At 36.7% G+C, this 23,822-nt stretch overlaps 1 protein-coding gene across 2 annotated transcripts in view; it reads left to right on the top strand.

Moving 5' to 3' along the window:
- Nucleotides 1-1,659: 1,659 nt before the first annotated feature.
- lctla (lactase-like a) overlaps nt 1,660-23,822 on the top strand; it is a 33,116-nt gene continuing 10,953 nt past the window's right edge. Inside the window, exons 1-2 of one of the 2 annotated variants that reach the window (XM_027137179.2) lie at nt 1,660-1,853; nt 3,159-3,247. The gene's annotated coding sequence lies outside the window, so the exon portion shown is untranslated. The remainder of the gene's footprint in view (nt 1,854-3,158; nt 3,248-23,822) is intronic. The other variant, XM_047821891.1, reaches the window with a different exon arrangement.

Below are 23,822 nucleotides of genomic sequence, written 5' to 3' on the forward strand. Positions count from 1 at the left end.
GTTCATTTCTGCCTCATTTACAGGAAGCAAACTCTCTTTAAAGTTGACAGTCTCACAATCAGATTCACCATTTATTTTAGTGATTAGATTCTTTTTAAAATAATAATAAACAAAATTATATAATGAAATACACCAGACTTCCCAACTGCCAAATCTGCAGAACAATTTAAAATATTCTGTCTGTAGTAAACTAATGATTGTTACAAAAGTCCTCTAATCAATACCGATCTTTGCACAAATGAACACACCTTCATTTGGTATTTAGTTTATTCACAACTTGAACACATCGTCATTTGAGAGAATTAGGCTTGCTATTATGAAGAAACATCTACAAGTGTACATAAATGTTTTCAGATTGCTTTACATGTTACAGACCAATGTGAATTTTTTTTTCTGTATCAGTGCCTCTTGCCTAATATCACACTGCTGAAAACATGTTTCGACTACAAACAGTAAAGTACTGCATTAAGGCCTTCCCTGCATGACGATTGTTGGGTTCATCATCACAGCTCTTGTCGCTTATCAGTGCTCTGAGTGGACGATAACCGCACTCGCCTGGCGTCAGGTTCATAACTGCTCTGACTCCCATTTAGTCTCCTGTAGATAATCTATCAGCAGAGAGGTTTAAAGCTAAGGAGACAGGGAGTCCGGCACCAAACCACCTCCCAAAATAGCCCTGTGTCCACCCAGGCTCTGGGCAGCCATGGTGTTGTCGTAAGGGGCCTAGCAAGACCCAGCACAGGAATGCCATGTCATCAGGAGCAGTAATGGGGCTATGGCAAGGTTGGAAAAAGCAACGTGCAAAAGAAGTCACTCTGGGTCTATGAAGGCCTGAAGTGGATGGGGGCAGATAGAGTAGTCTTTGCTGGCTGGAATTGATCTCAGGCTACTGGAGAAAATGGATAATGAGAAATGGATACAGAACAGTGAGATGGTGATTTAAGAGGCTGGATGAAAGACGCTGTTCTGAAGTACATTTACACTTGTACTGTGCTTGTATTGAGTTTGTAATGCAATAGACAAGAAATCAGACTTTCTGACTCCAATGCATAGTCAAAGAATGTTCAAAACAAACACATTAAACACAAAGAACATTAAAAACTGGCTTCCCAGAATATATACAGATACAGTATACAAACCTACATTTTTAATGTACAAAAAATTGCTACATTGCAAGCATGTCAGTAAAAAAAATAAAGATTTCTAAAATCGATGTGTTTTCAAAAGATTCAGTGTTACAGAGAAATTTCGTATTTTGTTTGTTTGAGAAATAACAGAGCACATTTTCAAGGTTGTCTGGATTTTCACTTGTGCAACTAAAGAACTGTAGCAAGTTCATCAAGAAGTCTAAAATCAGCCTACCAGCCAGTTACCTCAGAAAACTGCTCCACATTGTCCCTAAGAGTATTTATGCAATTGTCAAGAAAGACGTAACATGGTTTGACCGATTTCTTTTATTGGTTAGATTATTGTTTACTGCTAAATACATCATTTTAATACTTTTCAGCAGTGGCATGATGGCACAGTGGGTAGCAATGCTGCCTCAAATATCACAGGACACTTGGTTTACTCCTGAGCTGCTGTTACTGTCTGTGTGGAGTTTCTGTGCATGTTCTCTTCATGTCTGTGTGGGCTTTACCTCCTACAAACAGCCAGTAGGTGGATTGGATAGGATAAATTACTTCTAGGTGTGAATGTGTGTGTGTGCTTGTAATGCAGTCCACTGGCATCCCAGCTTGGGTGTATTCCAGCCTCATTCTCAGTGATCCCAGGTTCCCACGACCCTTCAGTAAAGTGGTTACTGAAGATGAGTGAGTGTGTGAGAGGGAAACTTCATTTCTTTATTACTGAAGGTATGTTTTCTTTAAAAAACCTGTGTTATAAAATGTAAGAGTATAGTAAATTTGTTAGATTCTTTCATTTTGGAGAGCAATTATGCAAAAATAAATGCATTCATATATTTTTACATATTATTGTCTTTCTTTTGCAAGACAGGAAAGCTGCTAGAAAGGATTTATATGATCTATAATGCATTTACAGTATGTTCATCTTGTATTTGGTCTATATATAATGTAGTCTATAGTCTATACTATATGATATAGCATTATTACGTACACCAAAACCTTTGGTCATTTTAGCAATTATCGGCCAGCGTAAAATCCGTGTCTGATACACTTGCTCCTGCATGGCAGAACAATCCAAATAAAATCTAGTCAGTTCTGGTCTCTTTCCACTGACAGATGGAATAAAATCTGTGCATAGCAACAGATTACAGGCTAGAGTCTGTAATTATATACCTACAAACTGCAGCTTGGATGTTGACTGATAAAAATGGCTGGTGTATGTTCACATTAGTTAGGTATACGGTAACAGGATCACTGGAAGTCATGAGATTTAAAGACCTTATGGTCTTTAACTTGTAAATACAAAGCTATTACTGAATATGCTTTATGAAAAATATCCATGTAAAATAAAAATCACCTCTATCACAATGATAAAAAATACTTTGTGTTCATTTTTTTTTGCAATTTTACTGTCAATGAAGTGCACAGTAACAACAAAACTCAGACAGACATATTCAGTGGAAGTTCTGGCCTTCAAACCAGTGTCTCGGCACGTGGTACCTCATTTATGGTTAAACGAGGGAGACAGCCAGAGCCCTCAATGAGTATCTGCTGGGAAAACATGGGGTATATTCTTCAACGTGGCACAATCCAGAAAAGTCTGAGGAGAGCTAAATCCACACCAAAAACATCTGATTGGTTACTTTATGGAGATTCAGGAGACACAGGGATCATTGATTAAGTAGCTGAGTTTACATGTTGTTGTACTTTACAGAAATGCAAATGTGTTATGTAAGAAATAAAACACAACAGGATGTGCTGTTATAGGAAAATAATCAATGACGGTCAGATGAAAAACAGAGGGTGGTAACCGCACAGAAGGTTATTCTTTTCCTATACTGGATTGTTTTCTAGTCGTACACGTTTTATCAATTAAAGTACACATGTACTTTAAAACAACATTTTATTTTGTTCATAGTTAACACTTACATTAGTAGCAGCTACAGCAAAATACAGTATATACAGCCATTCCTTCACGTCTCTTGTTATTTTTCCCCTTATTTGATCACTTGTAATTCTCTCCCATCCATCCAGCTCTCCAAAGAGCTACAAACTGGAAAGCATGAAGCTTAGTATGATCTTCGTCTGTCAACACGTGAGACACATGTGCAACACACTTGAAGGCAAGTGCTATTCACCCATACATACATTCACCCATATTCTACATACATTATCTTACAGATGCCTGTGATTGGCTAGCATTTCTGTGATTGACAGGGGAGAGACATCTCACTGGTGACATTGTTGTGATTCAAACTCTCACTCTCTCAATGATAGTGTGAAAGCCTTTATGTAGAAAAGGCATATAAAAAGTAATATTCTCAAAAAATTAAAAAAAAACATCCATCCCAAACAATTAGTTATGTTGGAAAACTTAAAGTTGCAGCTTTAACTTTAATGGTTAAATGTAGACACTAAATGTGGACATGCTCTGGATAAGGGTGTCTGCCAGATGAATGTAAATGTAAACGAAGTTCAATAAATGATCACAAAAAACAGAATAACAACTATTAAGGTCTATGTGGAGCTTTCACTGTAAAGGTTCAACCAAACATGTGTATGTGCAATCTTATCCCTCTCTTATTTCTGAGCTGGCTGGAACAACATTTTTCAGATGTTACTGTGTAAAAATATGAGTTCCTTGTTGTAAGTATGTTCCTTAAAACTTCATGACAGTTATGCAGAATTAAAGTCAACACGCTTCTTTGTGTTTAGAAAGCTTTCATTGAAAGATCATAAGCCTTTAAATCTCCAGAAAAAGAAGCACATTATAGGTTACAATAAACCTAAAGGACAACAAAGCCTGGGATATTGCCGTTTACATGAAAAAATCATAAACAATATCAGGAATACACACGTAGAAACACTCTTAACCAACAATTAATTGGCTTGCCTCCAGCTTTTATCATTCTGGACAGAAATACAGTCATATTTACGTATTAAACCAGGGTAGGGCAACTCCAGACCCAAGGTTATGTGTTCAGCCCCTTTCATTCCTCTGGATGCTTTCTAAACATGCTGTGTTTAGACTGAGAGGGGGAAAGAGAATATCTAAGAAATTGAGGAAGGAAATGAGTTGAAAACAAAGGAAAGGGCAAGAAAGGCAGTGTGGCAGAGGGCTGAGCGGCTACTGATTGTTGCGGAGGCTCCAAAGTGCTCGGCGCCGACTGAACAGGCCACAAAGTTCCAGACAGAGAGATTAGCTTCTGCACTCAAACGGGTGCAAATACTCACCGTCTGCAGTACTCTGGTGTGCTTATGATGCACTTATGAAGAGTGATGGAATTCTGTCTATATATTAACTGAGAAGTTGGTGAATTTCAGTTAGAAGTGCCAACTTGTGACTTATAGTGACTGTAAGGTAGTAAATAAAATGGTAGGTATGTATTTAGACTCTTCTCAGTTCTGACACCTTGGTGGTGGAATGAACTTCCCCTAGATGTCCGAACAGCTGAGTCACTGACTGTCTTCAAACGACAGGTTTGAAACCAAGCCCTTACGGAAATATTTAAACTAGATTTAAATAATGTTTTGTTTTATATTTGTTTGTGTGCTTGCTTGTTTGTGTGCTCGATATCAAATATCGATATTTGTACATTGCTCTAGATAAGGGCATCTGCTGTGTACCGAAAATGTAAAAAATCATTCTGAATTTTTTTGGATAAAGAAGAATATTGGCAGGGTTAAAAAGAGAAGGACAACAATTACTTTCAGAAGAGAGAGAGAGATAAAGACTTGATTGTGTACTTCACTAACCTTACAAAAGCAGAGGCAGACATGTCCTGTCAACAGCCACGGCCTTTGCGTGCATTTGACCACCAGTGTTTACGTCAGCAGGTACAGAGACCGTATCTAATCTCCAAGAGTGAGACGGAGGAGGGGGGCTCAAGTGCCACTACGGGCTGGGGTGCCTGCGGGGTCGACTGCTTTGAGAGAGAGAGAGAGAGAGAGAGAGAGAGAGAGAGAGAGAGAGAGAGAGAGAGAGAGAGAGAGAGAGAGAGAGAGAAAGGGAGAAAGGGAGAGGCGGGGGAGAGAGTGTAAATCAGCAGAGGAGATTTGAGACAGGAAGAGCATGGCGTCAGTACAGGCTGGAGATAAGGACTTGAGCTCCATACACAAACATGCTTTTTTCCCTGGGCCTGGCAAATACACACTCTCTCTCTCTCTCTCTCTCTCTCTCTCTCTCTCTCTCTCTCTCTCTCTCTCTCTCTCTCTCTCTCTCATACACATTTATTCTCTCTTTGTCTCTGGTCTCTGAGTCTTCCAGTAAAGAAACTGAACAGGTGCCACTTTGCTGTTGCTCTTCATCCTGACTCATAGGCCTTCCTCTGAGAGAATTTTTCATCTAGACACACATTCATTTAAAGTCTTAAGTAATTTAAGTATGTACATTTTAGTAACTGATGCACACTATGTTGCCAAATGTATGTGGACACCCCTCTAATCTGGTTCAAGTGTTTCAGCCACACTCTTTGCTAACGGATCCACAAAATAAAGCAGATATGTTCAATCATGAAATCTCAATAGACTCAGTAAGCTGGGTCATAAAGAAAGCTCAGTGACTTAAATGTGACATTATCATAGGATTCCACCTTTGCCACAAGCAAATTTGTGAAATGCTTGCCAGTTACTGTAGATCTAAACTGGTCAACTGTAATTGCTATTATTGAGAAATGGAAGAGTCTAGAAACAGCAACAGTATAGCTCTGAAGTAGAACTGTGTATAATTAGCCATGGTTTTGGAATAGGATGTTTAACAAGCTCATATAGGTGTGCTGGTTAGGTGTCCACATACCTTTCGAAATGTTGTGTATGTACACTCATATATATATTTAGATATTAGTAATACATTTCCAGCTCTGACCTTTACATTTATGCTTGACAACAAAGCAAAAGTAGTAAAAGATACAGCAAAGTATGTCAGAGGCACAAGTGGACTATCAACTTCTCTAGTAATCTGTCCTAATAAACTCCACAGTAGATCCATCCTGCTCTTCTGCATTTTCTGCATCACACATGCACATCAACTGTATGGACAGACCTACACCATATACGCACTCAACACACTACATGCTGTTTTGCACACTGTTTTTGCTCTTTGCACATGCTGTCTCACATTTCAGATGTTTGCTGTTTTGCACCATCCTTTACAATATCTTAAATAACTGCTGTTATAATACTGTGTTCATTCCAGTATTTCTGCAGACGGAATATTGTTTTAACATACATCTTTTACACTGGTCGGTGTTTTTTTCGTGTGTATTGTCTTATGAGTCTTGTCTTGTATTTTTTGTTTGCACTGTCCTCTGTCCTGCACTGTCTTGTTTGTCTTGTCCTGCACTGTTTGCACCAGGTCACACAGATGAACTTTATGTATCTAGGATTAACTTTCTAAGTCCTTAGTTCTGTCTTTTTTTTAATGTAGCACCATGGTCCTGGAGAAACGTCTCGTTTCACTGTGTACTGCAACAGCTATATATGGTTGAAATGACAATAAAAGCTTCTTGACTTGATTCTGAATTTCCCAATAGCTCCTAAAATATCCAGAATTAAAAAAGAACCAGATTATGAAAAACATGACTTCATGTTATATATTGTGACTCAAGTCATGTGCTGAAATTTAAATCCAATTTACTCAAGTAAAGGTCACAGCAGATTGGTTACACTGATGAACTGAACTTGACCTATAAGATTCATAACCTTTTATATGAGTATTTTTGAAGGTCCAAATAAGAGGTAAGGTGTAAAAATGATGTTGTTCTTGGAAATCTGCAAGTACTTATTTGATTATAATTATTATAAGTATTCAATTTACATAATACTCAAATATAATAAACGCATTAAAATATCACAGCTTCCAGGGATTCAGACTTCTACAAACATTCCCAATTCTCATAACAATATACCTCTCAGATTGCCGGTAGGAACTTAATAATTGTTAAAGGTTACAGAATATTCTTTAAGTTTAGGATGTGAATAATGAGATGATAGGCTATGCCTTTAATAAATAATAGTATATTGCTGTCTTTTTAATATGAGTATGGCATATTTGGGGTTAAGGTCTGTGTTATTTTAAATAATACAACAACATGTTTATGCTGTGTTATGAACCAAACAGCAACAATGGACTAGCTGAACTCAACTGTTTCTTCCTCAAACCATCAAGGCACATAAAGCGCTACCACAAGGAAACACGGCCTCAAGCAAGCAATGTTTTGAGTCTTGGTCCCGCCAGGGGTCAGAGGAACTTTTCCTTAAAGATAAGACAAAGAGTAGGTGGAAAGGAGACATAAAGGAAAACACAGAGTCTCTTGGGAAGTATGTTTTGCTTTGAGAACTTTGTAATTGTGATGTGAATTTGTTTAAAAGGAATTGATGTTTTTAAGTGCGTGTGTTTGTGCACAGACTGTGATAAGGCTGGCACTGGTGCACGAAAACACAGCATGCTTAATATTGTCAGAGGAGGATAATTACACCTACTCTCCTCCTACTCAACTCCTTCTCTTGTTCACTCTCCCTCTCTATTATACACTTTCTTTTACTTACACACACAAAAAAATCCAAGTGTTTAGTTTCACCACTTCCTTCCTCTCTTGCTTGAATGATCAGTAAACAATCACTAAGCTGTTTTTATGACTCATATATACAATAATGTAGTATTGTTAGAACGACCTTTTGATATGAAAAAAAAAAACACATTACACACCCTATACTTATTATAGCCACTGACAGTATGTTACGCATCAATCAAGTGGACTCAGTTTAGCCTCCAATCAAGTTTATCAATGTAAAAAAACGTCAAGAAGTTTTCCAATTATATATTCTGCAGTGAACTTCTCATGTTAAACAACTGCATTGTATAAAATGCTAGAAACTATAGCTATCAAATTTGAAAAAGAATGCTGAGCATGTTATAATTTTGCTAATCTGCTAACATTAAATGTCTATATTTAACTAAGCCTGTTTACTTCATTCCAGTAGCTACCATAAATTGTCTGGACTCTAGGTAAAAAAAATATCATTTTAAGTATTTATTACTTCTTATTAATTTACTTTAATTCATTTAAATTGTCTGGATTATAGGTGAAAATAATAAAACAAACAAACAAACAAACAAACAATTTGAAGTATTTAATTAATTTACTATTTTATTTTAGTAGTTATTTACTTCTGATTCATTTTATGCCAAAGACTAGCACACTTACAGAGAATGAATGGTGCTTTCAGGCAAAGCAGCATAAAATGCTTTTGAAATGAAAATCTTCGATAAGTAATTAAAGTTACATTTACTTTAAGTTGTCATCAGTGAAAAACTTTTACATTTTAAAGCTTAAGCAGCTTTTAAAGCAGTTTTTTTTTTACTTTCCCTTCAGTACTTGTTTGGTTGGGCCTCAACTTTTAATTGAGTATTTTTTCCACCCTTAATGATAGCTTATATTAATTAGAGAGTAGATTTAATCAGGAACATTTTATTTCACTACTGATTAATAGGCATGTGCAGGGTAATTATAAGTAATTTCTGGTACTTTGCATATAACTTCATCCTGATCTTATTAGGTTTGTGCAAGACCATTGTGGTCTGAATAAAAACCCAAACCCAATCCTAGTCTTTTTACACAGATTAGTCATGAATGCACACATTCACAAATATTGGATAATATTACACGTACAGGCAAACAGGTTTGTGTGGTATACTTGCAGCCAATTATAGCAATTTATGTTTATTTTAATGTATTTAACATTTAAGGAGAAATATTGCACAAGTAAGACCAGACTTTGTGCAGTAATGCGAAAAATACCATACTGGTGAATGCTATGAAACAACATAGTAGTGATAAAGAATACGCAACTGACACAACAAATAAGGAATTAAGTACAGTTAAGAAATCAAGTATGTTTTGTTTTTTTTTGTCTATTACACAGAAATGCATAATTCACCTAAAAGTAAAGGCTTGATAAATTCTTATCTAACATGGATCTTATCTAACATGGATCATCATCTTACAAATGTAGTTTGGACTCAAAAAGCCTCCAAAACTAATGGCACCCATCAATGGCATATATAATTTTAAAAACGTATCATTTTAAAGGAAAACAGCACAGAAAGCTAGCATGCATAAATACATTAATGGATATAAAAATACAAAAGTAATACTAAATGCAATCAGGACCATAATCAAATATATTTATAACATATGTAATTTTCTCAGTGTAATTGAATCAAAGAAGGTGACAGGAAAGACAAAGAGAGAGCATTCAGTTTCAGTTCAGCTTTGGTTCCAGTTTAAGAAAATTTGATTCTGTGTATGCTCAAATTATGGCCAATTTGACCAAACACCCAGCACCTCCTCAATGGCAACAAACATAACATCTCACAACTTGCAGTTCCAGAACATTACCACTCCTCATTGAAACTATTTGGCCATCAGCATTTTTTGGCAAAGAATGGGCAGTGCATAAATGAAGAGTCTCCAAAACCACTGTACAATATATAGTTACAGAAGCTTTAAGGGTTGTTCTGCAGCTAGTGGTCCAGAGGATCTTGTGAAGATTGATAGCTTCAGATATTCTGCCAAGAGGTTACAACTTGGCTATAGAGGGATCTCTTAAACTCTATATCCAAATCAACACAAAAATGCTTATGTGCCATTAAATCAATGTTTTACTATGTCAATCTCTGTCTGCAGACTTAAAAAATATTGAAAACCTGTGGTTTGAATTGAGAAGAACATAACCCAAGAATTTAAAGAAGCTAAAAGAGTTCTGCATGGAGAGGACTCCATTAAACCATACAGAGTGTCACAAAAGTCTCAATAAATAGGGGAAATTAACATTACTTTTGGGAAAATATAACTCTACAGGATTGCCATTTCCCTGTAAACACAAGTCTCACACAACTTTGGCTCCCAGTTTGGCAACAGTGTTGTGTGTGATGTGCTTGCCATGCTTCCTGTTAAAGTCCATCACAACCTTGTGGCAGTTTCCAAGACTATCTGAAAAAAAAAAAACACTCATCACACACACACACACACACACACACACACACACACACACACACACACACACACACACACACACACACACACACACACACACGTATATATATATGCATATATATATACAATTGAAATTTTACTAGACATTAAAAGCTTTGGTGCAGTTATATATTTCCATAGCTGTTGGTTAGATTAAGTTTAACTTTTTCTACAGCTTCTGAATCATTTTAATCTACATGGAAAACTGTTGGGAATAAGTCAGGACCATCTCTGACATTCAAACCCTATCCCAGCTGTACAGCATCTCCGTATGCTCTAAACATCATTTGGTGCCAGTACCTTGACTGAATTGACCTTTAGGTCTGAATAATCTGGAAAATTGCGCAAAATAAAGGCATACAAACTTGTTAAATTTTACGCTAATTGCCATGTAGTCAAATAAATTCTGAGGCTGATATTATTTGTAATTACTGCACATTTGACTATTAAATAGTAGCCAGTTGTTGTAAAATAAAATACTACTGGATTGTCAGCATGCACATTTCATATAGAAAAAACAATCATTAAACGAGGTTAACTGTTCAATCTGCAGACAATTTACATGCCAAAGAAAGTTCAAGTAACCTGATTCTACATAAAGAAAATACAGACCCAGTATTATATATACTTTAGTATTACAAGAAGAATTCTAAGTGAAAAAGAAGAGAGAAAGCAAATGAGAGTGTTTATAGGATTTGGGGGGGAAATGGAAAATGAAGGAGAACTAAGTGACCACTCTTTCTTGTTGCCACATACCCTGGTCTCTGTGTATATGTAAGTATATGCGTGTGTGTGTGTGTGTGTGTGCGTGTGTGTGTGTGTGTGTGTGTGTGTGTGTGTGTGTGTGTGTGTGTGTGTGTGTGTGAGTGAGTATGCTCTCTGGCCAGGCCCCTGCTTTCTTCTCGTCTCTGATTGTTGCTCTGCGGTAATGTGAGGAATGTTTTGCATTCTGTCTATACAGGGGAAGTGAGAGATTTTCCCGTCCCTCACCACACCATATACAAAGCACACACACACACACACACACACACACACACACACACACACACACACACACACACACACACACACACACACACACACACACACACACACACACACACACACACACACACACACACTCCTACACACACACACACTCCTACACACATTACAAACTGAGGAGAAAGAAGATATTCCACTAGGTTAAAGCTATGTAATGGTGCTAGCTGTGCAAAAGATATGTTTAGATTTCTCTCCATGCTATCAGCTGCCATTCATGCAAAAATATCATTCTTAAACATAAAAAGTGCAAGAAATTGGACATATAAGATTTAAACAAGCTTTAAATGTGTAACCAATCTTACCTTCTTAGAAAAGAGCCAGCTAATATGTTTAGAGCTAAACATTCATCACGATTGAGCTAGCTGAGTACAGTTAACTTGAGCTGACTTAAGTTGACTAATTTAATTAACTTCAATTTAACTGAAAGATCTTGACTTTTTTTGTAAGTGTGTCACAAGGAAATATATCTACAAGAGAATACTCATACAGAAAACAAAATCTAGCACACCTGCCTCCAGTAATTAGTGTATTAGCTTACTTGTGCTATAGCTTTTGGACTCTATCCAAAATCAACCAATATTTAAAACAGAAATGATAAGGGAATACACAGGTATATGAGTTAAACTCTATTGCTATAATCATACGCTATATCATTAGCATATATTCTATGCAGTTATATTCCAGAAGTATAAGGATTCAGGTTGTGGATTCACAGGCAGTTACAGTACATGTCACTGCAGCAGTCAGACAAAAAGGCACCTATGCTAACAATAGAGTTTTAAACTGTGCTAATCATCCCCTGCAGGCATGCAGGAAGACTTAGAGAACAGGTATAGAGGAGAAAAGTCGATCTTTCTATCTTTCTTTCTTTGATTTCAAAAATGTTTAAAGCAATTGTATTTTGCAATAATTAAAGCAATAGTTGTTTTTGGTCTATAAGGAAATTCAGTGAACACATGCATATCTTACAGGACTCTTCTCAGACTCCTTGACAAAATTTGTTTCTCAGGGGAAACACTTACAGGTTCTATGTAAAACCAGACAACAGAGAGCTTCCATGTTAGAAATGACTGGGAATCTATACTGGTAATTAACCAAGCAAACCTTCGAAAAACAACCATTATCAGAAGCTTATATTACTCAGAATGTCCAGAAAACTCAACAGTTTGAGAGCCCTAGGAACCAAGAGGTTATGTTCCAGAAATGTTCTGCTAACCTAAAATTATTCCACCCAGCACTCCTCCTAAGTGTGTTTATATAAAAGGGAAAAACCTCTAGGAAGACTTTAAAGAGGAGGGCCAAGGTTATTATATGGTGTATAGAGTTTACAGAGATGTATGTGTGTGTGTGTGTGTGTGTGTGTGTGTGTGTGTGTGTGTGTGTGTGTGTGTGTGTGTGTGTGTGTGTGTGACAGTATGTGTGTGTGTGTGTGTGTGTGTGTGTGTGTGTGTGAGAGAGAGAGAGAGAGAGAGAGAGAGAGAGAGAGAGAGAGAGAGAGAGAGAGAGAGAGAGAGAGAGAGTGGGAGGATGTGCTCAGCATGGGTTGAGCACTCTTGGAGAACGTGCTTTATATCACAAGTAATTGCATGTGATTCTCCTTCTGACTTCAAAGCGTGCAGCATTACAGTTCAGGGGTCAGAGGCCAGACCACTACGAAAGCGTCCCCCAATTTCCTGTCCCTCTCTGGCTTCAAGCAAGACAAGAGGCCCAGCGGTCTAAGACTAGAGATGAGACATATCTGCACCTTGACCCTATTGGAGGACAAATCCAAAATTTGAAAAATACCTAAATGTCATGTATTGCCTCAGTATCCAAAAAAACAAACCATTTGCTTTTTGTTTAGTTACTTTCAGTGATCTTATTATAATTATTTAAGATCTCAGGATGCCGGATGCAGTGATAAGTAAACAAGACATAAAATAAAATCCAGCAGAAGAAGAAAATGCTTTTGCATAAGCATCGTACAGTCCGCCAGTGTTGTCATGCTTTCATGCAGATAATAAGCTAAGTAATTCAGATACAGATTTATGGCTAGTTAAACCTCTAAAAATGCTAGGACATAACAGTGCTTTTCCAATCACTGTCACTTAAAAAATTAAATAATTAATTTTACAATCTAAAATCTAATTAAAATATATATACATATATTGATTTTAAATGACTCTGATATTAATTGTTATAATAAGTCAAGCTTCCTTGTATTCAATTTACAGTAAAATGAATTTAGAATGGTTTTACTTTTATTTATCAAGGAAACGACATTTTAAATCGTTCGCCGAAGTAGTGACTCTAATTTGATTTTAACTAAAATGTATTTGCTGGCTATACTTCTTTTTCAATTTGTTGGCAGGATATCTTAAATGAAAGAAAACAGACAAAGGGTGAAAGTTGAATATTTCTTTTCAGTTATTTGACTAATATTTCCCAGAAGTGGTTTATCAATATGTTCTAGATATGTCAAGGAATGATAAGGCAAATCTTTGAGCATGGGTTCTGTCGAGTGTCATGTCACATCATACAGAACATTATATATGATATCTCAGAGCGTCATTTTCCCTTCATATCAGACAGAGCCAACTAAATCTCCTCATCTTTTACACCCCTCCCCTTCTTTTCCCGAAATCTCTCCTTGACATTCCCTCCTTTTTAATCATTTCCCGTTTCCCTGTGCCTCTGTCACGGACACACAGCAATGGTTAATTGTCAGTAAGATAAGAGCATACACAGACTTCATATGCCCAAGAGAGGAGACCAATGGAAAAAGAAAGGCCACAAAGGACCAATCAGTGATCAGCTTCTCTCATCTTGATCTATACATATGATAAAGTCTGTCTGAGATACATCTCCATGCATTACCAAGAAATAGTTTTTATTCCATTAGCTACTTCCTGACAACCCAAATCCAAAAACAGTGGACCATATTAATTGATCTAATATGTCAATATATAACACATTAAATATTGTAGTAGCTGATACTAAATATATAGAAACTAATAAGCCTATCTGTACCAAGTTTAGATTTGTCAGCGGTTATCTTCGACCTGGCTCTCCCCTGTCACATGACAGCCACCACCAATAATAGTGGCATTTTTAAATTAAACAATATAATAAACACTTTAATGTTGTTTTTGCTAAAACAACTTGACTGCTGTTTTAATCTGAGATTTGAAACATTACGAACCAACATTGTCACTTATGTACTCAAATGTGGAGCAATATGATACAGAGCTTCAAAAATGATTGCAAGCAAAAATCAGTAGCTAAAGGTTAAAGAGCTAAAGCGTCTATCAGAAGCAGACTGTACTCCAGACAGGAAGAGGTTTTAGCACTGGGAAAGGGTTGTTCACACTGCTCAGGACATAATCGCACGTACATGAGTGCAAAGATACAAAGTGCGAGTGCTTGCAATCACGTCTCTCTTAAACATGCATTACTTTTATCTGTCTGGCATGAACAAAACATTAACACACACACACACACACACACACAGAGAGAGAGAGAAAAATGGGTTACAAATTGCGAAGCCATGCCACATTTATATGCATCACTTTTACTGAAAAACATGTGTTGTTTCTGACAGGATTAATGTGATTAAATATAAATATATATATATATAATATTTATATATATTTTTATATTATATATATTATAATATATATTTTTATATTTTTATATTTTTATATTTTATATATTATATATTTTATATATTTTATATATTATAATATATATATATTATATATATATATATCTATATATATATATCTATCTATAATATATATAAATATATATATATGTGTGTGTGTGTGTGTGTGTGTGTGTGTGTGTGTGTATACACACACACACACACACACACACACACACACACACACACACACCCATGAACACCCACCACTCCCACACACACATATATAGTGGTGCTCCAGATCATGGCTTCATGGTCCATGTCACAGCTCATAGCATGGATTGACTATGACATGTGAATGTGGAGCAGCACTAATTTATTTGCCCCATAATGGCTGCACTATAAGAGCTAAAGGAGCCAGGCAAAGATACAGTGATAAAAAATATTTCCTAGCCTTCATTTAGAATCAAATATGAAAAGCCAATCTGTTCTTTGTGCATAACTGTGTAAACTGAAGACATAACTTTATTATTACAGTATTACTCAGAGAGGACAGAAAGACTATAGATGCTTCATCAAGTTAGATTATTCATTAATTAGATTTGAATTTAAAAAGAGAAAGAGCCAGTGAGTAACTGCAGTGTACTTCAGTAATAATTGAAAAGGTCATCAAATTCATAGTAGGTTTCCAGAGAAACAGGATGTTTTGGACAAATGTCCTTCATCACCCTGTAGGTTTCACCTCCCATGGCCTCAAGAAACACTTCCACAGTCGAGGAAGGACTTCTGTGCTTAAGCACTTGGGCCACATCAAGGCACTATGATTGTTTCAATGCACAGGCTCTAATAGAGAGATAAATAATGTTCATCTGACAAAATGTTCTTTCAGTTAGTGTTTCAATGATAGTGGTAGAAAGTGCTGTACAAGCATGTTAGTGCAAAATCTCCCATAGGTGTACAACTAGGCTGAGATCTCAGGACTCCAAAAATGATTTACATTGTTTTTATCCTTAGTAAACTATTGAGTGCTCTTGGCCTGTGGGTGAAGGCAGGGTCATTTTGGAAAAGATCTACTTCCATCAAGATACATTATAAAATAAAGTTGATCAGAAAGCAGAAATTTCTTCTGATTTGCACTGCTTTTTCTCTCTAAGGTGATACAGGGAATCAAATTAAAAACTTATCCGAGGTTTCCTAAAAATGAGAAAGAGTGAGGGTTAAGTTTTCAAAAAATTAAGACAGCCACTAAGTAATTGGAAGTAAGTTAGTAAGTAAAAAGCAATGCCATAGAAAAACACACAGAAAACAACACACAAGGGTTAGGGAAGTGGTTGTAATCTGGATTGATACACAATGTATCACGTAGAGCAGAAGTTCAATCTCTGTAACATACAGTCTACAGCATAAAGTCGAGAAGGCTAACATGCGATTCAGTAAGTAATAAACATTACTTTACCCTGTCATTTTGTCATTAAGTAGTTCATCAGAGTTGGGTTTGGTGTTGAAACACAGGAAAGGTAGCAAATGTAATAGTCATCTATAAAGCCTTTCTCAACTAGAAAAAAAAATCATTTTGTCATGTAAAATATCACAAATACAGATCATCTAATTCTATGTTGTTGTTTTTTTTGACATTTCCCACTTACTGATATTACCTTATTTGTGAAATTTTTATACAGCTTTAAATGATAAGGAAGTTTGCACGCACAGGGGCGTCAAAGCTTTCGGAAATCCAAGGCTGAACAGTGGCTGAGAGGAGGGCCGTGGCACGCCTGTGTGTCAGTCAGTAAAGTGCTTTGGCCTGTGTTTGTGTTTGATAGGATCAGTAGCACAGTGGGTGGCAGAGAGTCTGATGACTTCAGGGCTGAGCCTTTTAAAACTGCTCTCTGGTTCACAGGCTGATCCTCACTGCCGTCTCCACATGGCTGCCTGGGCTTGAATGTAAACAAGCAAACAAGCTTGTGCTCTTTTTAAGCTTCATGGCTTAATTAGAAACAGAGTAAAAAAAAAACTTTGCTTTGAAATTTCACTCATTTCATTTTTTTTCAAATGTAAATTTCATTGATGTTGCTGTACAGGAGTGGATATATTACTAAAAGTGTTGATCTTTGTTTACATACTATTATTAAACATAAAATATCAGTTATGCATTTCTGATTTTAATGTTTGTTTGAAAAGGCATCAAATTACAATCATATTCTGTAATGTTTGCACTTTGGCTTGAGACAATTGAAATTCTTGATTTCTTGAGGCTTGGCTTGAAGAAGAGGGAAATAAATGTGTGGTATTGATGATTATACTTGGCAACTAACTCACACACACTCACACATACACACAGACGCACACACAGACACGCACACACAGACACACAGACACACACAAATTTACACACACAGAGACAGACAGACAGACACACACACACACGCACACACAAAGACTGAGGAACAAGAAGATATTCTACTAGGTTAAAGCCATGCAATGGCACTAGCTATTCTTAAAACCTTCCACTGACAATTATTATTTCAAAAACTCACAGGGGGCTCCTTTAAAAATAAATAATTAAATAGTTAAATAATAATAACAATAAGAGGAAAGAGGAAGAAGAGGAAAGAAGAAGAATCTGAAGAAGAACCACAGTTTGGGTGGGAGATTAGTTTAACATCTGTGAACCAGACAATTGTCCCCAGAAGATAAAAACTGTCATATATTCATAATCTTGTGGAATATTCAATCCCCATTAATACAGAAACACACACACACGTGCGCGCGCGCGCACGCACGCACGCACGCACACACACACACACACACACACAGTGTTGAAGGTCATTATAAAAGTAAGAGGGATGAGAGTGAGTCAGTCCTGGCAGTAGCACTAGGTCTGTTAGTTATGGCTGAATGGAAGAGAGCATACAGGAGGCTTAATTGGTCTTGTGCGTGCATGTGTGTGTGTGTGTGTGTGTGTGTGTGTGTGAGCATTGCTGATAATTGTGGTTCGCAGGTGGCCACAGTGGTCGCCTCACACAGTCCAGATTGAGAGTTCACATCAGGGCCTGGGACAAAGCATACACACACATTCCAAAGCACAAATCTTCAGCCATGTTGCCCAGTTGCTCATTCACTTTGACTCATTATTACCGTCATTTAGGCTTAAGTTATTTTCATAATTTGCTACAAAGAAGCTTAATGACTAAACTCATTCTGTCATCTCATCAAACAGAGAGTATAATCAGTGATATGTCTATTCTATTCTATTCTGTTCTATTCTACTCTAAGCATTTCTCCACAATGCCAAAATACGTTTAATCTATTTCCTGTTGAGGTTTTTTGAAAATGCAAGTTTGGCCTCATCATGGAGCTTGCAGCCTCCCTGAGGCATTTCCTTTCTCTGTTGGCCACAGAGCCGAAAGCATGTCGTAACAAGACGCCACGCCGCATACCAGCTTGTAGCATCAAGATTTTCCTGATAATCATCCTGAAATAGCTTGTCAGACATGCAGGCATGTGCATTTAAGCCCTGCAAGGTATTTTCTCGTGAGATCATCTGTAATTAAATCTCACCGTACCCTAGACGGAACTGGCTGAGAGAAAGCATGCAAGGGCACTGAGATCTGCTATACCAGTATCTGGGGATCTACAGCTAGAAAATAGGTATCCGACAGGATGGGTGTGGCAAATGGGGATAAAAACTTAACGTAATCACTGCACAATGGTGCAGATTGTCAGTATGTGGGGTTTAGGTTTCTCAAAAATGTTTTAAATACGTTTTTTTTTTTTTTATCTACCTGAACTGAAATATGTTCCCTTTTAGATGGTTCTCAATCACAAGTAAAGTTCTAACATTTTAAAGTGATTTTAAAAAAATGGGAAACTGCATTTAAAGACTTCCCTGACTAATCTATTTATGAAAAAATAACATATGGTAACATATGATAGTAATAGTTAATATAGAATCATATTCTAGAATAGAATAGAATAGAATAGAATAGAATAGAATAGAATAATAGTCATATTCACACCCTCAAGAGAGCAACCCGTAACCGCAAAAGTGGAGAAAAACTAAATTAGACGTTTTTAGAATTGCATATAAGGACAGTATGTCCAGCTATAGACAGGCTCAAAAAGCTGCTAGGGCTGAGCACCTGAGCAAACTCATAGAAAATATCAAAAAATCTCCCAAGATTTTATTTAGCACAGTGGCTAGATTAACAAAAAACCAGAGATCTGAACACACTATGGATCTATTAGAATTATATGTTGAATCCTCCAGTTTATCGCCAGTTAATTATGGGGTCTAACAAGGATCAGTTCTAGGACCTCTGCTTTTCTTATTATACATGGTTCCCTTAAGGAACACTATTAGGAGGCATGGGATTAGTTTCCACTGTTATGCTGTCGATACCCAGTTATTTCTCTCATCAAAACAAGATAAAACAGGTAGATTGTCTAAATTGAGTGCCTTAAAGAGATAAAAAAAAATAAAATTGGATGACCTGTCATTTTCTGATGAGATGTGGAGGCATTGAGGATCCTGAGGCATCTAGAGATTTACCAGCTCCAGTTGGACTGATCTATACTAAGAGAATATGCCGACTACATGTGGTCTTTAAGGACAACAACCTCCTCATCAATACAACATTTGTCGAACTGTACCTATATTTATAAATCACACCCTACAGTGTCACCCAAATGAGGACGAGGTTCCCCTTTGAGTCTGGTTCCTTTCAAGGTTTCTTCCTTTACCATTTTTGTATTATATTAATCTTTATATTACTCTTTATATTAACCTTTTGTTTAATGTTTATGTTCAGTAAAGCTGCTTTGAGACAATGTCAATTGTTAAAACCACTATTCAAAATTGAATTGAATTGAATTGAACTGAACATATAACAGTCATTATATCATAAATCAGTCATGATCTATGCATAAATGTAATTATTAGTATCAGGATTATTTTAAGTTTAAAAGGTTAATTAAACATGATAAATAAATTCATGTTTTCTTAAAATAGAGGTATCAAAGTATGTCATCCAGACCTCATCCTCAGAGACGTCTGATGAGGTTTCCCAGGCTTCCATATATACAATCACTATCCACCTTATTAGGAACACCTGTACACATGCAATTATCCATTTAACCAATCATGTGGCAGCAGAACAAGGACTAAAATCATGCAGACCAAGGACTTTGTTGATTAAAAGGTTAAAGGTCAAGAGTTATAATAGATTTTCACATCAGATATCAGTGACTTTGACTATTCAGTGAGTGATGGCTCTAGGATCAGAGACATGGTGTTGATGAGAAAGATAAGAGGAGAATGTTCATGCTGGTTTGAGCTGAAAAAAAATCTACAGTAAAGTATCTCAGAAAACAAAGTGGTTTTTTTTTTTGTTTGTTTTAGCATCATTCTTGGTAACCCCTAGAAACGCATGGAAATCCCAGGTGATCCTCACTTTCTGAAATGCTCATTTTCTCAATTTGATGTTTGATGTGAACATTAACTTGAGTTCTTGACCTGTATCTGTATGATTTTATGCATTACCCTGCTCTCACTTGTGACATTGATGAATGTATGAATGAGCAGGTGTATTAGGTGTTCCTAATAAAATGGTGGGTGAGTGGATGTGTAACCACAACCTCCATTTTTGCTTCTTGGGAACTTTCATCATCAGTTTTATCTCTGTTGTAGTATTAGTAGATTCTTTTTTTTTTTTTTTACTTTAATAAATAGTATTATCCAATATCATTTTCAGGCTGGAAATATGAGCATATCATTAAAAAATATAGCCTGTTTGGGTATAACTTCTATTTTTGTGTCGCTTTTTTAATAACATTTTGCCCCATGTGATAATTTGTTATTATTCAAATGGATAAAAATGTCAAGCAATGCCAGTCATTTTACAAGAACGATCTCTTTCATCTCTTTATGACTGTGGCTGAAACCTCAGTGACATGGAGGTGCTTGTTTCCTCCTTCAGGCAAAGTGAAGCTGTTGGAATTTCCCAGTTTAGGTTGAGCTAAAAATTGAACAAGGCGTCAGTGTTTTGTTTGTGTAGTGCTTAAGAGTGTGTGTGTAGGCAGATCAGAGTTCAGGCTTACTGCAACACTCTTCACACACACATGATGAAGCCTGAGGGTTGCACTTGGTCTGAGAGTGTCAGACCTCAGATGGGAAAGCTCTCTGGAGGATTGGTTTTGCCACCATGCAACTACATTTTTCCATCCTGTGACAAAAACGCAAACACAATGCATTTAAAACATTGTGAAATGCAGTACCACACAGCTTTTTTGAGTTTTGTTTAAATGTTTGATTGAACTAAAGTGTGTTGAGTGTGCTTTTGTGTTCGACCCTGAGCAAGGACTTCAAGAGTTATTTTGCAACTATATAATAATTTGCTATGCATATAATAATGTAAGCTTTTCAATGACACCACTTATGCAATTTACCTCTTTGATTAGCATGAGATTAAAGGAAAAAGTGGCTGAGAATTTTCAAGTAATACTTCACATAATAAGACTAATTTGAAGAATGCTGAGTAGAAGTCAAATTGAAACGATATCCTATGATGTCCAGAATGCAACAGAGTTACTTTTAACACAATAACGATTAGCTACTCTAAACCCTGAACTGTAAACCAATTAAATCTAAGAAAAATGGTACTCTAATCTAAGAACCCTAAAATACTTTGAACTAAGATTTTGAAAATACTTTACACAAAAAATTCTAAACTACTATTAACTAAATAAATATCCAAAACTATTCTAAGCAAAGAACTAAACTAAACTTTCTAACTATTATAGCTGGGATATGCAAGGAAAATAAGTTCATTGTGCTGTAATGTTTATGTGACAAATAAAGGTTTCTGGCCATAACTAAATTAAGAATCTTAAACCAAAATACAAAACATGAAACCAAAAGTATTCTAAAATAAGAGCACTAAAATATTCTGCATTAAGAACCTACATGCTAAGCTAGCAAGCTGAATGCTACAGAGTATTTTCTTAGTCTAAAATGCTGGTAAACAAATCCGTATGAGACTTAGATGCTAAAGTGCCACTAAAGTGTGACATATGTTAGCTACCATTGTTTAACAAAATCTTGGGTGTTGAAGCATGTTCTCCTCTGAGAATGTGATCATTCAAATTTAGACTCTGGTATTAAAAACGCTATTCTTCTCTACCTAAGAACTAGTATAGCTGGCTGCTAGCTATTCTAGCTAGATTGAGCTATTTCTTCTTTAATATAAGGCTTAATGTTGTAGACCATGATGTGTGTGTTACAAACATGCTGTAGTAATATATTCTTTATTATTTGAAGCATAGCCCAAACATATTAGCTCCACCCAATACACCTCATGTTCAGTGAACATAGATTTGTCTTATCTTAGGTTATTTTGACTTGACCGTTGACAGCTAAATCAAAGCAAAACACAAAAAAGGATGTTGCCTCCCTGTTAATGAATCAAAAAGGGGAAAAGGGCAGTGGGTTGGAATTCCTCTTAAGGCTTGCTGACGTTTGGAGGCTTAAAAAGTGGCTCTCTGGCCAGAATGAACTGCTTGAAGAATATTGACAGTGGCTTATTAACTGAAACCTATTGATTGTGGCTGGCTGATGACAGCTTGTCAGGGAGTGTGTTACTGGTTGAGACATAAATAAGTGACCACTGGTTTTACTGAAGGTCAGCTGAGATAGAACAGCACATTTGACCACGTAAACACACTGTGGTGAAGAAGCATCTGGGGGATTGAAGTTTTGATGGATAGCATATGAACTGTAGGCTGTATGAACTAAAGACAGAGAAGGAGTGTCATGGAAATCATTCATAACTGCATTCGGTGTATGGGTGATCACTTAGTTTACAGATTCGACTGTGACCAACAGCCTTACAGAGAAAAACAGCCATCTAACCACATCATCACCAGAGCTAGTTCTAACAGAAAAATCGTACATGTGTGGGTGTGAGAAAGATAGAGAGGGAGGAAAAGAGAAGACAGAGATAGATAGATAGATAGATAGATAGATAGATAGATAGAGAGAGAGAGAGAGAGAGAGAGAGAGAGAGAGAGAGAGAGAGAGAGAGAACAAGCTTTGTGAGGCATTTTTAAACTTAAGAGAGCAGATCCACATTTTTTTTTCTGTTTAAACTAGTTGCCTCAAACATAAAGTATGTGAGTCTAACCACAGCTTTCCATTGCTAATGACTCCCGTGTTCTCTCTTTTCTCGCCATGCTCTTTCCCTGTGGCCTAAACAAAACCCAGAGCTCATCAAAGTTGTATATAAGGAAACATTACAATACCCTTCGTACATCTTATGCAATGTTCTGCATTACTATAAACCATGCTTCAGTAGTGTTTAAGAATTTAGATAGTTGCTCTTTCAAATCTTTCCCCAATTTTATTACTTAAAACTTAGTCCCTGTGAGAAACTGCAAAACGGATGTGTGACTAGCATAAAGTGCTACATTCCTGTCTTCCAGTCCTGCATTAATAGAGGCATCAGCTGGCATTAGCCTGTATCTCAGCACCAGTGCTGAAGACTGGCTGAGTGGCGAGAGAGAGAGAGAGAGAGAGAGAGAGAGAGAGAGATCCTGGTGTCATCAGACCAACAGAAGGAGAGCAACTGTCGCTCCCACGGCTCACAGAAATACCACTTATGTAGCCTACACAGAGCAGGACCTAGCATGTGTGTAGGAGCCAGCAGCCTGCCTTAAACCCATGTGAATTCCTTATCGTATGCTCTCATGTGCACAGAAGTGCCTACAGCTGTGCTTGAAGCGTTTAGGGCATTGAGGACTTAAGCTCTTTAAGCACTGCTCAGGGTCACAGGGTGAGAACAGTGAGTATATAGCCCACTGCCAGAGGCCCATAACAACTGATGCTATCAAAATTACGGTCAGTAAGTTATGCTGATAAACTCAGATATGCCATCACACATGAATTATTAACCCTTATGTGCATGCGTGGTCTTCATCACAGCAGATGGATGATTCATAAGAGTG

This window comes from Tachysurus fulvidraco, chromosome 1, assembly GCF_022655615.1.
Source record: "Tachysurus fulvidraco isolate hzauxx_2018 chromosome 1, HZAU_PFXX_2.0, whole genome shotgun sequence".
NCBI classification, from domain to species: domain Eukaryota; kingdom Metazoa; phylum Chordata; class Actinopteri; order Siluriformes; family Bagridae; genus Tachysurus; species Tachysurus fulvidraco.